Genomic DNA, 11,112 nt, shown 5'->3' with positions numbered 1-11,112 from the left:
AAAAAGAAAGAGAGAGAGAAAGAGAGAGAGAAAGAAAAAAGGAAGGAAGGAGGAAGGAAGGAAAGAAAGAAAGAAAGAAAGAAAGAAAGATGTATTCAAGGTTGCAAGTGGAAACATTTACCTATCTCCCCCCACTCTCTCCTTAAATTCCACTCCAGCCTCTAGTCTCCACCCCACCTCAGTTTACACACCCTCATTCCTCCCATTGACCCCTCCCAAAACCTCCTGCTTGACTCTCTCCTACTTTTTTTTTTTTGCTTTGCATCTTTCCAAAGTTAGCTTCACTGGGAGCAAGAGAGACATTGAGATAGGGTGCAAAACCTTTCGAGCTGAAAGGCTGCCTCCTCCTTCTCTTGCCATTTCTCTTTGAATCTGACTGCTTTTAAATATATATATAAAAAGAAGAACTGGTAAGGAGTGCTTCTGACTCTTATGGATAGAAGAGGATATTTTTTTCCAGCTGTCTTTTCCATTTGAAAGTTGTCCCACGCTCTGATTGGAGTTGGTTTGCTTTACATGCCGGCTGTAAGTCTAATCTGAAGGGCTGGATTTAACCTGAATTCTCCAAGAACTGCCGGAAGATTTCACCTGTGTAACAGGTAAGGGGCATGTTGTAGAAGAGAGAAGCTCATTGAGAAGCCTTGGAAGTGATTGCCACTGGCTTTTGAATAACATCTTTGGTGGGAAATGCACAAGGTTTTCTTTCCAGCATGGCTACAATTTATCTGTTTATGCATAGAATAGAATATAACAGAGTTGGAAGGGACTTTGAAGGTCTTCTAGTCCAACGCCCTACACCATTCCGGACAAATAATTATGAAATATCTTCTAAATAACATCAGCAGCAGCAGCAGCAACAACAACCTCCAGTGATGGAGCATCCACAATTTCTGGAGAAAAGTCATTTCACTGATTAGTAGAACTGGAATTAGAAACATAGAAACATAGAAACATAGAAGTCTGACGGCAGAAAAAGACCTCATGGTCCATCTAGTCTGCCCTTATACTATTTTCTGTATTTTATCTTAGGATGGATATATGTTTATCCCAGGCATGTTTAAATTCAGTTACTGTGGATTTATCTACCACGTCTGCTGGAAGTTTGTTCCAAGGATCTACTACTCTTTCAGTAAAATAATATTTTCTCATGTTGCTTTTGATCTTTCCCCCAACTAACTTCAGATTGTGTCCCCTTGTTCTTGTGTTCACTTTCCTATTAAAAACACTTCCCTCCTGGACCTTATTTAACCCTTTAATATATTTAAATGTTTCAAGCATGTCCCCCCTTTTCCTTCTGTCCTCCAGACTATACAGATTGAGTTCATGAAGTCTTTCCTGATACGTTTTATGCTTAAGACCTTCCACCATTCTTGTAGCCCGTCTTTGGACCCGTTCAATTTTGTCAATATCTTTTTGTAGGTGAGGTCTCCAGAACTGAACACAGTATTCCAAATGTGGTCTCACCAGCATTCTATATAGCGGGATCATAATCTCCCTCTTCCTGCTTGTTATACCTCTAGCTATGCAGCCAAGCATCCTACTTGCTTTCCCTACCGCCTGACTGCACTGTTCACCCATTTTGAGACTGTCAGAAATCATTACCCCTAAATCCTTTTCTTTTGAAGTATTTGCTAACACAGAACTGCCAATACAATACTCAGATTGAGGATTCCTTTTCCCCAAGTGCATTATCTTACATTTGGAAACATTAAACGGCAGTTTCCATTGCTTTGACCATTTATCTAGTAAAGCTAAATCATTTACCATATTAGAGACCCCTCCAGGAATATCAACCCTATTGCACACTTTAGAGTCATCGGCAAATAGGCAAACCTTCCCTACCAAACCTTCCCCTATGTCACTCACAAACATATTAAAAAGAATAGGACCCAGAACAGACCCTTGTGGCACACCGCTTGTAACCTGACTCTGCTCAGAATACTCGCCATTAACAATAACTCTCTGATGTCTATGCTTCAGCCAGCTGCAAATCCATTGAACTATCCAGGGATTAAGTCCAATCTTCACTAATTTATCTATCAGCTCTTTATGTGGAACCGTATCAAAGGCTTTGCTGAAGTCCAGGTAGGCAATATCCACGGCACCACCTTCATCCAACACCTTTGTGACATAGTCAAAGAAATCAATGAGATTAGTCTGACATGATTTGCCTTCAGTAAAGCCATGCTGATTTGGGTCCAATAAGTTATTATTTTTTAGGTGCTGATTTATCCACTTTTTGAGTAGAGTCTCCATCATTTTAACTACAACTGATGTCAAGCTAACTGGCCTGTAGTTACCAGCTTCTTCTCTACTGCCCTTCTTGTGAATAGGCACAACACTGGCCATTCTCCAATCCTCAGGAACTTCTCCTGTTAACAAGGATTGGTTAAACAAATCAGTCAGGGGGGTAGTAATGACAGATCTGAGTTCTTTAAGAACTCTGGGGTGGATACCATCTGGACCCATTGCCTTATTTATCTTTAATCGTTCGAGTTCTTCTAAGACATCGGCTTCTAAGATCACTGGAGCTGAATCCGTACAGCTGGAAGCAATGCTATATCCCTCTATAGTATTATTTTGTAAGGTGTCTTTTGAGAAAACTGAACAGAAGTAGCTATTGAAATGGTCAGTGATCTCCTTATTCCCATTAATGCATGTATTATTCCCGGTACTAAGCTTCGTGATGCCACAGTTTTTCTTCTTCTTATCACTAATATATCTGAAGAAGGTTTTATCCCCCTTCTTTACAGATTTCTTCCTCTTTTGAGGCTTTAGCAGCATATATTATCTGTTTCGCCTCCTTCTGTCTCATTTTATATACCTCCCTATCAGCTATACTTCCAGACTCTTTATACCTCCTATAGGCAGCCTTTTTTTCATTGACTATAGCCCTTACATCATTGCTAAACCATAGCGGTTTCTTCTTCCTTTTACCTTTAGTTATTTGTCTTACATACAGTCCAGTGGCTTTTAAGATGGCCTTTTTAAATACAGTCCACTGGGTGCTCGCTCCTGCCATTTTATCCCTCCCCTTTAATTCATTATTTAAATATTCCCCCATTGCATTAAATTCTAATTGGAATTGGAATTGGAATATTAGAATTAGAACTAGTATTAGAATTAGAATTGGAATTGGAATATTAGAATTGGAATTTTAATTGGAATATTAGAATTAGAACTAGTATTAGAATTAGAATTGGAATTAGAATTAGAATTAGAATTAGAATTGGAATTGGAATTGGAATATTAGAATTAGAACTAGTATTAGAATTAGAATTAGAATTAGAATTAGAATTAGAATTAGAACTAGTATTAGAATTGGAATTAGAATTGGAATTGGAATATTAGAATTAGAATTGGAATTGGAATAGGAATTAGAATATTAGAATTAGAATTAGAATTGGAATTAGAATATTAGAATTAGAATTAGAATTAGAATTGGAATTGGAATTAGAATATTAGAATTAGAATTAGAATTGGAATTGGAATTGGAATTGGAATTAGAATATTAGAATTAGAATTGGAATTGGAATTGGAATTAGAATATTAGAATTAGAATTAGAATTGGAATTGGAATTAGAATATTAGAATTAGAATTGGAATTGGAATTAGAATATTAGAATTAGAATTAGAATTGGAATTGGAATTAGAATATTAGAATTAGAATTAGAATTAGAATTAGAATTGGAATTGGAATTGGAATTAGAATATTAGAATTAGAATTAGAATTGGAATTAGAATTGGAATTAGAATATTAGAATTAGAATTAGAACTAGTATTAGAATTGGAATTGGAATTAGAATATTAGAATTAGAATTAAAATTAGACAGAACAGAATAGAATAACAGAGTTGGAAGGGATCTTGAAGGTCTTCTAGTCCAAACCGTGTTCAGACAAGAACTCTATATCACTTCAGAGAAATGGTTCTCCAACATCTTATTAAAAACTTCCAGTGTTGGAGCATTCACAGCTTCTGGAGGCAAGCCGTTCCACGGATTAATCGTTCTAACCATCAGGGATTTTCTCCTTCGTTCTAAGATGCTTCTCTCCTTGTTTAGTTTCCACCCATTGCTTCTTGTTCTACCCTGTGCTTTGGAGAATAGCTTGACTCCCTCTTCTTTGTGGCAGGTCCTGAATTAGACGTGGGTGGATTTGCGGCTTCAATCTGGTCATTTTTAAGTGTCACTTTGGTTTGTAGAATTAAGTAGATCTTTCTCTGTGCTTTTAATGCAACTGGGCCAATTCAAGTTGGGTTGTCTACTCTGCCTGGAGAAAAGAGAAATCAGAGCAGGCGAATGCAGGCACAGAAGAAGCTTGTTTGTATTAGGTTGGCATGTGTCTACGTCATATTTCAAAAATGACTCCCTTTACATGTACAGGAGCCTCTGGGCTCTTTTCCAGTCACTCACAAGGAGTGGCGACTGGAGGACCAGTTCAGGATCATGGTCAGCCAGCATTGATGGCAAATTTCCACCATAGGTTCAGACGAACCAATCTGAACTGGTAGCAACTCACCAATGACCCAAATCTTCGAGTCTTCGGAGAGGAGCGGCATACAAATCTAATAAATACAAATAAATACAATACAAATGCAATATTTTTTTTCTCCAGGAGAAAAACTGGACTTTCTTGGTTTTGTTTGAAGATGTTTTTCTTCTGATCAGGGAAGCTTCGTCAGCTCTGCCTGGATTCTTCCATCAGAACTAATGAAGCTTCTAGAATAAGAAGCAAAATGCCTTCAAAGAAAAACAAAAAAAAGTCCAGTTGCCTCCTGAGAAAAAAAGAGCACCTTTTGGAGCATATTGAATGGCATATGATTAAATTAAATTAAGCTCAGAAGGAGCAATTTGGTGATTCCTTCTACTAAATCTAAAAATATCTGACATGCTGCAGGCAACTTTTCCTGCAGAGCAAACATTCTTTGGATGCATTCAGCTGATAAATTTGGGTGACTTTCTTAGAAAGAATAAAGAAAAAAAAGCCTTTTTCCAACTATTACTACTTGGAACAAACCAACAATTCCTACTTGGAACAAACTTCCAACAGACGTGGTTGGAAAATCCACAGTAACTGAATTTAAACATGCCTGTAATAAACAAACAGTGATACCTTGTCTTACGAACCCCTTGTCATACAAACTTTTAGAGATACAAACCTGGGGTTTAAGATTTTTTTGCCTCTTCTTCCAAACTATTTTCACCTTACAAACCCAAGCTGCTGCCACTGGGATGCCCTGCTTCTGGACTTCTGTTGTCAGTGAAGCGCCTGTTTTTGCACTGCTGGGATTTCCCTGAGGCTCCCCTCCATGGGAAACACCACCTCTGGACTTCCGTGTTTTTGCAATGCTGCAGGGGAATCCCAGCAGCGCAAAAATGGGCGCTTCGCTGGCAACGGAAATCTGGGGTTTCTCAGTGAGAGGAGCCTCAGTGAAATTGCAGCATCACAAAAAAAGCATGGAAGTCCAGAGGTGGGGTTTCAAGGACTTCTGTGTTTTTGCGATGCTGCAATTTCGCTGAGGCTCCCCTCATTGGAAACCCCACCTCTGGAATTCCGTTGCCAGCGAAGCACCCGTTTTTGCACTGCTGGGATTCCCCTGCTGGGATTCCCCTGCAGCATCACAAAAACACGGAAGTCTGGAGGTGGGGTTTCCCATGGAGGAGAGCCTCGGGGAAATCCCAGCAGCACAAAAACGGGCGCTTCGGCTGGCAAAAGGGGTGAGTTTTGGGCTTGCACGCATTAATCACTTTTCCATTGATTCCTATGGGAAACATTGTTTTGTCTTACAAACTTTTCACCTTACAAGCCTCGTCCCGGAACCAATCAAGTTCGTAAGATGAGGTATCACTGTATATCTATACATCCTAAGATAAAATACAGGAAATAGTATAAGGGCAGACTAGATGGACCATGAGGTCTTTTTCTGCTGTCAATCTTCTATGTTTCTATGTTTCTACTTGCCCTCAAAATCGCGTAGGATTTAAAATGCAGAAGGGTTTTTTTATTTTTTTTTCCTGACCTGCTTATTTTCAGTATTTTGGTCATGTTTATTTCCCTCTGAAGCCTTTGTTGCTAACTGATACACGATCTACTTTGCTGTAAATAGCTGGTAGAATAAAAATACAACTCTGCTGTAAACTATGGGTGGATTCCAACATTGGCCAGCATCACATTGCAAACCGAGTTACACTGATTTTCTTGATTCTGTAACTTCATAAAGTAGGGTCCCATATTCCCAATATTTTTTTTTAAAAAAATACTGCTTTGTGTGATATTTAATATATGGTCCTGCCTGGTATATTCTCAGCTGCTCTCTAATTATAAGCTACATCCTTGGGTTTCAGCATTTAAGAATAGTATGCTGCAGTGGGAAAACCCAGCCGCTGGAGAGAAGCTAAGGGTGATACCACCATGGTCAGTAGGAGAAATAGCTTCTACCAAATGTTTTCTAGAGGTACAGATTAGATATTGATTAACAGAGTTGGAAAGGACATTGTAGGTCATCTAATCCATTCTCTTGCCCAAGTAAGGGACCATACACCATTTTTCAATTCAATTCAATTTATTAGATTTGTATGCCGCCCCTCTCCGAAGACTCGGGGCGGCTCACAACAACGATAAAAACAATATTATCATGGCACAAATCTAATATTAAAAATAACTAAAAACCCTATCATAATTAAAAACCAAACAGCACATACATACCAAACATAAATTATAATGAGCCTGGGGGAAAGACGTCTCAAATCCCCCATGCCTGGCGGTATAGGTGGGTGTTAAGTAGTTTACAGAAGACAAGGAGGGTGGGAGCAATTCTAATCTCTGGGGGGAATTGATTCCAGAGGGCCGGGGCCACCACAGAGAAGGCTCTTCCCCTTTTCTGACTAATTTCTGACTAATTGCTGTCCAATCTCTTCTTGAAAGCTTCCAGTGATGAAGCTCCAATGACTTTTGGAAGCAAGCTTTTCTGTCAGTTGATTGTTCTCACTGTGGGGAAATTCATCCTTATTTCTAGGTTGAATCTCTCCTTGGATCAGTTTTCATCCATTATTCCTTGTCTGGCCTTCTGGGGCCTTGGAAAATAGCTTGATCCCTTCCTCTCTGTGGCAGCTGCTGGCATATTGGAACATTGCTATCATGACTCCCTTGGTCCTTCTCTTGACTGGACTAGCCATGCCCAGTTCCTGTAACCATTCATAAAGGTTGCGCCCAGTGATGGGCTGCTGACTCCATCAGAGGTGTGTGTGAAGCAGTGGGGGTTAGTAAGTTTGTTTGCTTGTCTGTCTATTTATGTATGTATATATGTATGTATGTATGTATGTATGTATGTATGTATGTATGTATGCGTTTGTTTGTTTGTTTGTTGGATTTCTACGCTGCCCCTCTCCGAAGACTAACAGTAAGTTACAATTTAAAAAATCTGTTTGTTTGTTTGTTTGTTTACTTACTTACTTACTTACTTACTTACTTACTTACTTACTTACTTACTTACTTACTTACTTACTTACTTACTTGCCTACCTACCTACCTGTTTGTTTGTTTGTTTGCTTGTTTATTTATTTATTTACTTACTTACCTACTTACTTACTTACCTACCTACCTGTTTGTTTGTTTGTTTGTTTGTTTGTTCATTCATTCATTCATTCATTCATTCATTCATTCATTCATTTATTGATTTATTGGATTTGTATGCCGCCCCTCTCTGTAGACTAACAGTAAGTTACAATAAAAATGAATCCAATGATTGATTGATTAATTGATTGATTGGATTTCTATGCTGCCCCTCTCCGAAGACTAACAGTAAGTTACAATAAAAATGAATCCAATTAAATTGAAAAATGCGTAACTATTTAAAATTCCTAACTGTATTAAAATCAACCGTACCCAGTTCTAAGAACCGATAGCGCTAAAGCAGAGGTGGGTCCAAGCAAAGGTGGGTTCCCTCCCAGTTCTGATCGGTTCATCTGAACCGGTAGCGACCTGCTGGTGGTGTCATGCCAGGTAAGCTAGAACCCACTCCTGCTGACTCTGTAAAGAAGGATGTAAAGCACCGTGAAGCAGTATATAAATCTAAGGGGCATATAAATGGTGTTGCTATTGTCCATCGAAGGAATGCTAGGAAAACATATGAACAAATTCCTTTTGGATTCCTATTGCAGATAGTCTGAGGGTATGCATTTCTCTGCTACGTGTCAGAGCTGGAATTTGATGCAAAAAGAGAGAAAGAGAGAGAGGGAGGGAAGAGACTTTTTCAAAAGATATTTGTGCCTTTCTTACCAGCAAAGGCTATAAAACTGTCCCATACATACAGTAATTCCTGTGGAATGTTTTGGAGACATGCATTTTCCTCGCCCTGAAACATCCTTTTTTTTCTTCTTTTATTTCATTAAATGTCAAATTCTTGTAAGTGCCACCTCAAGGCACAGGCTCCATCCCATTTAAGACTTGCTAAAGAGAAAGAAGTCTGTTTCTCTTAAGATTGGAAGCAATCTCTGAATTGGCAATGCAAAAGGAGGGTGGTCATTTAAGGCCAAATGTCCTGAATTTTATGTCTTAAGCATTGGGACACACAGCCTGAAAGGTTTTTTTTTAAAATTAAGTATCCCAGAGTTGCAAAGAAAGACTTTGTCCAATCTTCAGCTCAATTCTGGCATCCCACCAAAAGCTGTTGAGCCTCACTTGAAGTCATCCATGTAAGTTTTCATCTTATTAAAGACTATAATTCTGGCCCAAAAGTGCTACCCCCCTACCAAGAGGCAACTGGACTTTCTTGTTTTTCTTCTTTTTTTTGGAGGGGGGTGTTCGGACAGGGTGTTTCAACTGCCTGTAATTGCAGGGTAATTAGTCCAGGAAGACACACACCACACGATAAAAGGAAAACCCAAAAGTTTTTATAAACAGAAAAACAGAAACAGCTCCCTTTTTAAATGTCAAAGGGATTTTCTGGTACACACAGACTGGAGATAGATGGTTTAACAGATTAACAGAGTCTGAAGGGATCTTGTAGGTCATCTAGTCCAACCCCCCTCTTCCGCTCAAACAGGAGACCTTACACCAGTGATGGCAAACCTATGGCATGGGTGCCACAGGTGGCACGTGGAGCCATATCTGCTGGCATGTGAACTGTTGCCCTAGGTCAGTTTCAGAGTCCATGTGTGTGCCGGCCAGCTGATTTTTGGCTTGCACAGAGGCTCTGGGAGAGTGTTTTTGGATTCCAGAAAGTCTCTGGGGGGATGGGGGGCATTTTACCCTCTCCCGGCTCCAGGGAAGCCTTTGGAGCCTGGGGAGGGAAAAACCTGAACCTACTGGGCCCACCAGAAGTTGGGAAACAGGCTGTTTCCAGTCTCCAATGGGCCTCTGGGGGATGGGGAAAGCTGTTTCCACCTTCCCCAGGCATTGAATTATGGGTATGGGCACTCACGCATGCATGATAGCGCATGTTTGCCATAACTGCCTTACACCTTTTCAAACAAATGTCAGTCCCATGTCTTCTTCAAAGTCTCAAGTGTTGAAACTCCCACAATGTCCGAAGGCAAGCTGTTTCACCGGTTGATTGTTCTCCCTGTTTATTTATTTATTTTATTTTATTTTTATTTATTTATTCATTTGTCCAATACACAAATACATAGGAAGAAAAATAGACATGTAGTAATATATATAAGGGTAAAAGTGAACTTAGAGGAGAGGATATATGAAAGAAAGAAAATATATATGATAAGTGAGAGAAAGGAAAGACAATAGTCCAGGGGACGAAAGGCACACCAGTGCACTTATGTACGCCCCTTACTGGCCTCTTAGGAACCTGGAGAGGTCAATCGTGGAGAGTCTAAGGGAGAAATGTTGGGGGTTAAGGGTTGACACAATTGAGTCCGGCAATGAGTTCCACGCTTCGATAACTCGATTGTTGAAATCATATTTTTTACAGTCAAGTTTGGAGCGGTTCGTATTAAGTTTGAATCTGTTGCATGCTCTTGTGTTGTTGCTGTTAAAGCTGAAGTAGTCATTGACTGGTAGGACGCTGCAGCATATGATCTTATGGGCAATACTCAAATCATGTTTTAGGCGCCATAGTTCTAGGCTTTCTAGGCCCAGGATTGTTAGTCTATTTTCATAGGTTATTCTGTTTCGAGTGGAGGAGTGAAGGGCTCTTCTGGTGAAATATCTTTGGGCATTTTTGAGGGTGTTGATGTCTGAGACGTGGTATGGGTTCCAGACAGATGAGCAGTAGTCTAGGATGGGTCTGGCAAAGGTTTTGTAGGCTCTTGTGAGTAGTGTGAGATTGCCTGAGCAGAAGCTGCGTATGATCAGGTTAACAACTCTAGAAGCTTTTTTGGCGATATTGTTGCAGTGGGCTTTAGTACTTAGGTCATTCAATATTAGTATTTGATATCAGTCTTTTACTGAGTGTGGGTTGGCTGTGAGAGATTGTTTATTCAGTTTGTATGTGTGGTTTGGATTCTTTTTGCCGATGTGGAGGGTAGAGCATTTGTTGGTTGATATTTGAAGTTGCCAGGGGTTAGACCAGTCTGAGACAAGTTGAATCTCTCCTTGTTCAGTCTCCATCCATTATTCCTTGTCTGGCCTTCAGGTGCTTTGGAAAGGAGCCTGAATCCCTCCTCTTTGTGGAAGTGCCTCAGATATTGGAACACTGCTATCATGTCTCCCCTAGTTCTTCTCCTCACTAGAATAGCCATGTCCAATTCTTGTAACTGTTCTTCATAGGTTTTAATTTCCAGTCCCTTAATCATCCTGGTTGCTCTCCTCTGCACTTTTTCTAGAATCCCAACATCTTTTTTATAATGTGGTGACCAAAGCTGCATGCAGTACTCTAGGTGTGGTCTAACTAAGACTTTATAGAGTTCTATTAGTACCTCACTTGATCTTGATTATATCCTTCTGTTGATGTAATTTAGGATTGCATTGGCTTTTTTGGCTGCACACTGCTGGCATATATGTATGTAAAAGTGTTCAGAAACTTCAGATCGTGCAGAATGCAGCTGCGAGAGCAATCATGGGCTTCCCTAAGTATGCCCATGTTACACCAACACTCTGCAGTCTGCATTGGTTGCCGATCATTTTCCGGTCACAATTCAAAGTGGTGGTTATGACCTA

The sequence above is a fragment of the Erythrolamprus reginae genome, chromosome 3 (genome assembly GCF_031021105.1).
Source record: "Erythrolamprus reginae isolate rEryReg1 chromosome 3, rEryReg1.hap1, whole genome shotgun sequence".
NCBI lineage: Eukaryota > Metazoa > Chordata > Lepidosauria > Squamata > Dipsadidae > Erythrolamprus > Erythrolamprus reginae.
Note: the sequence above shows the minus strand (reverse complement) of the source record.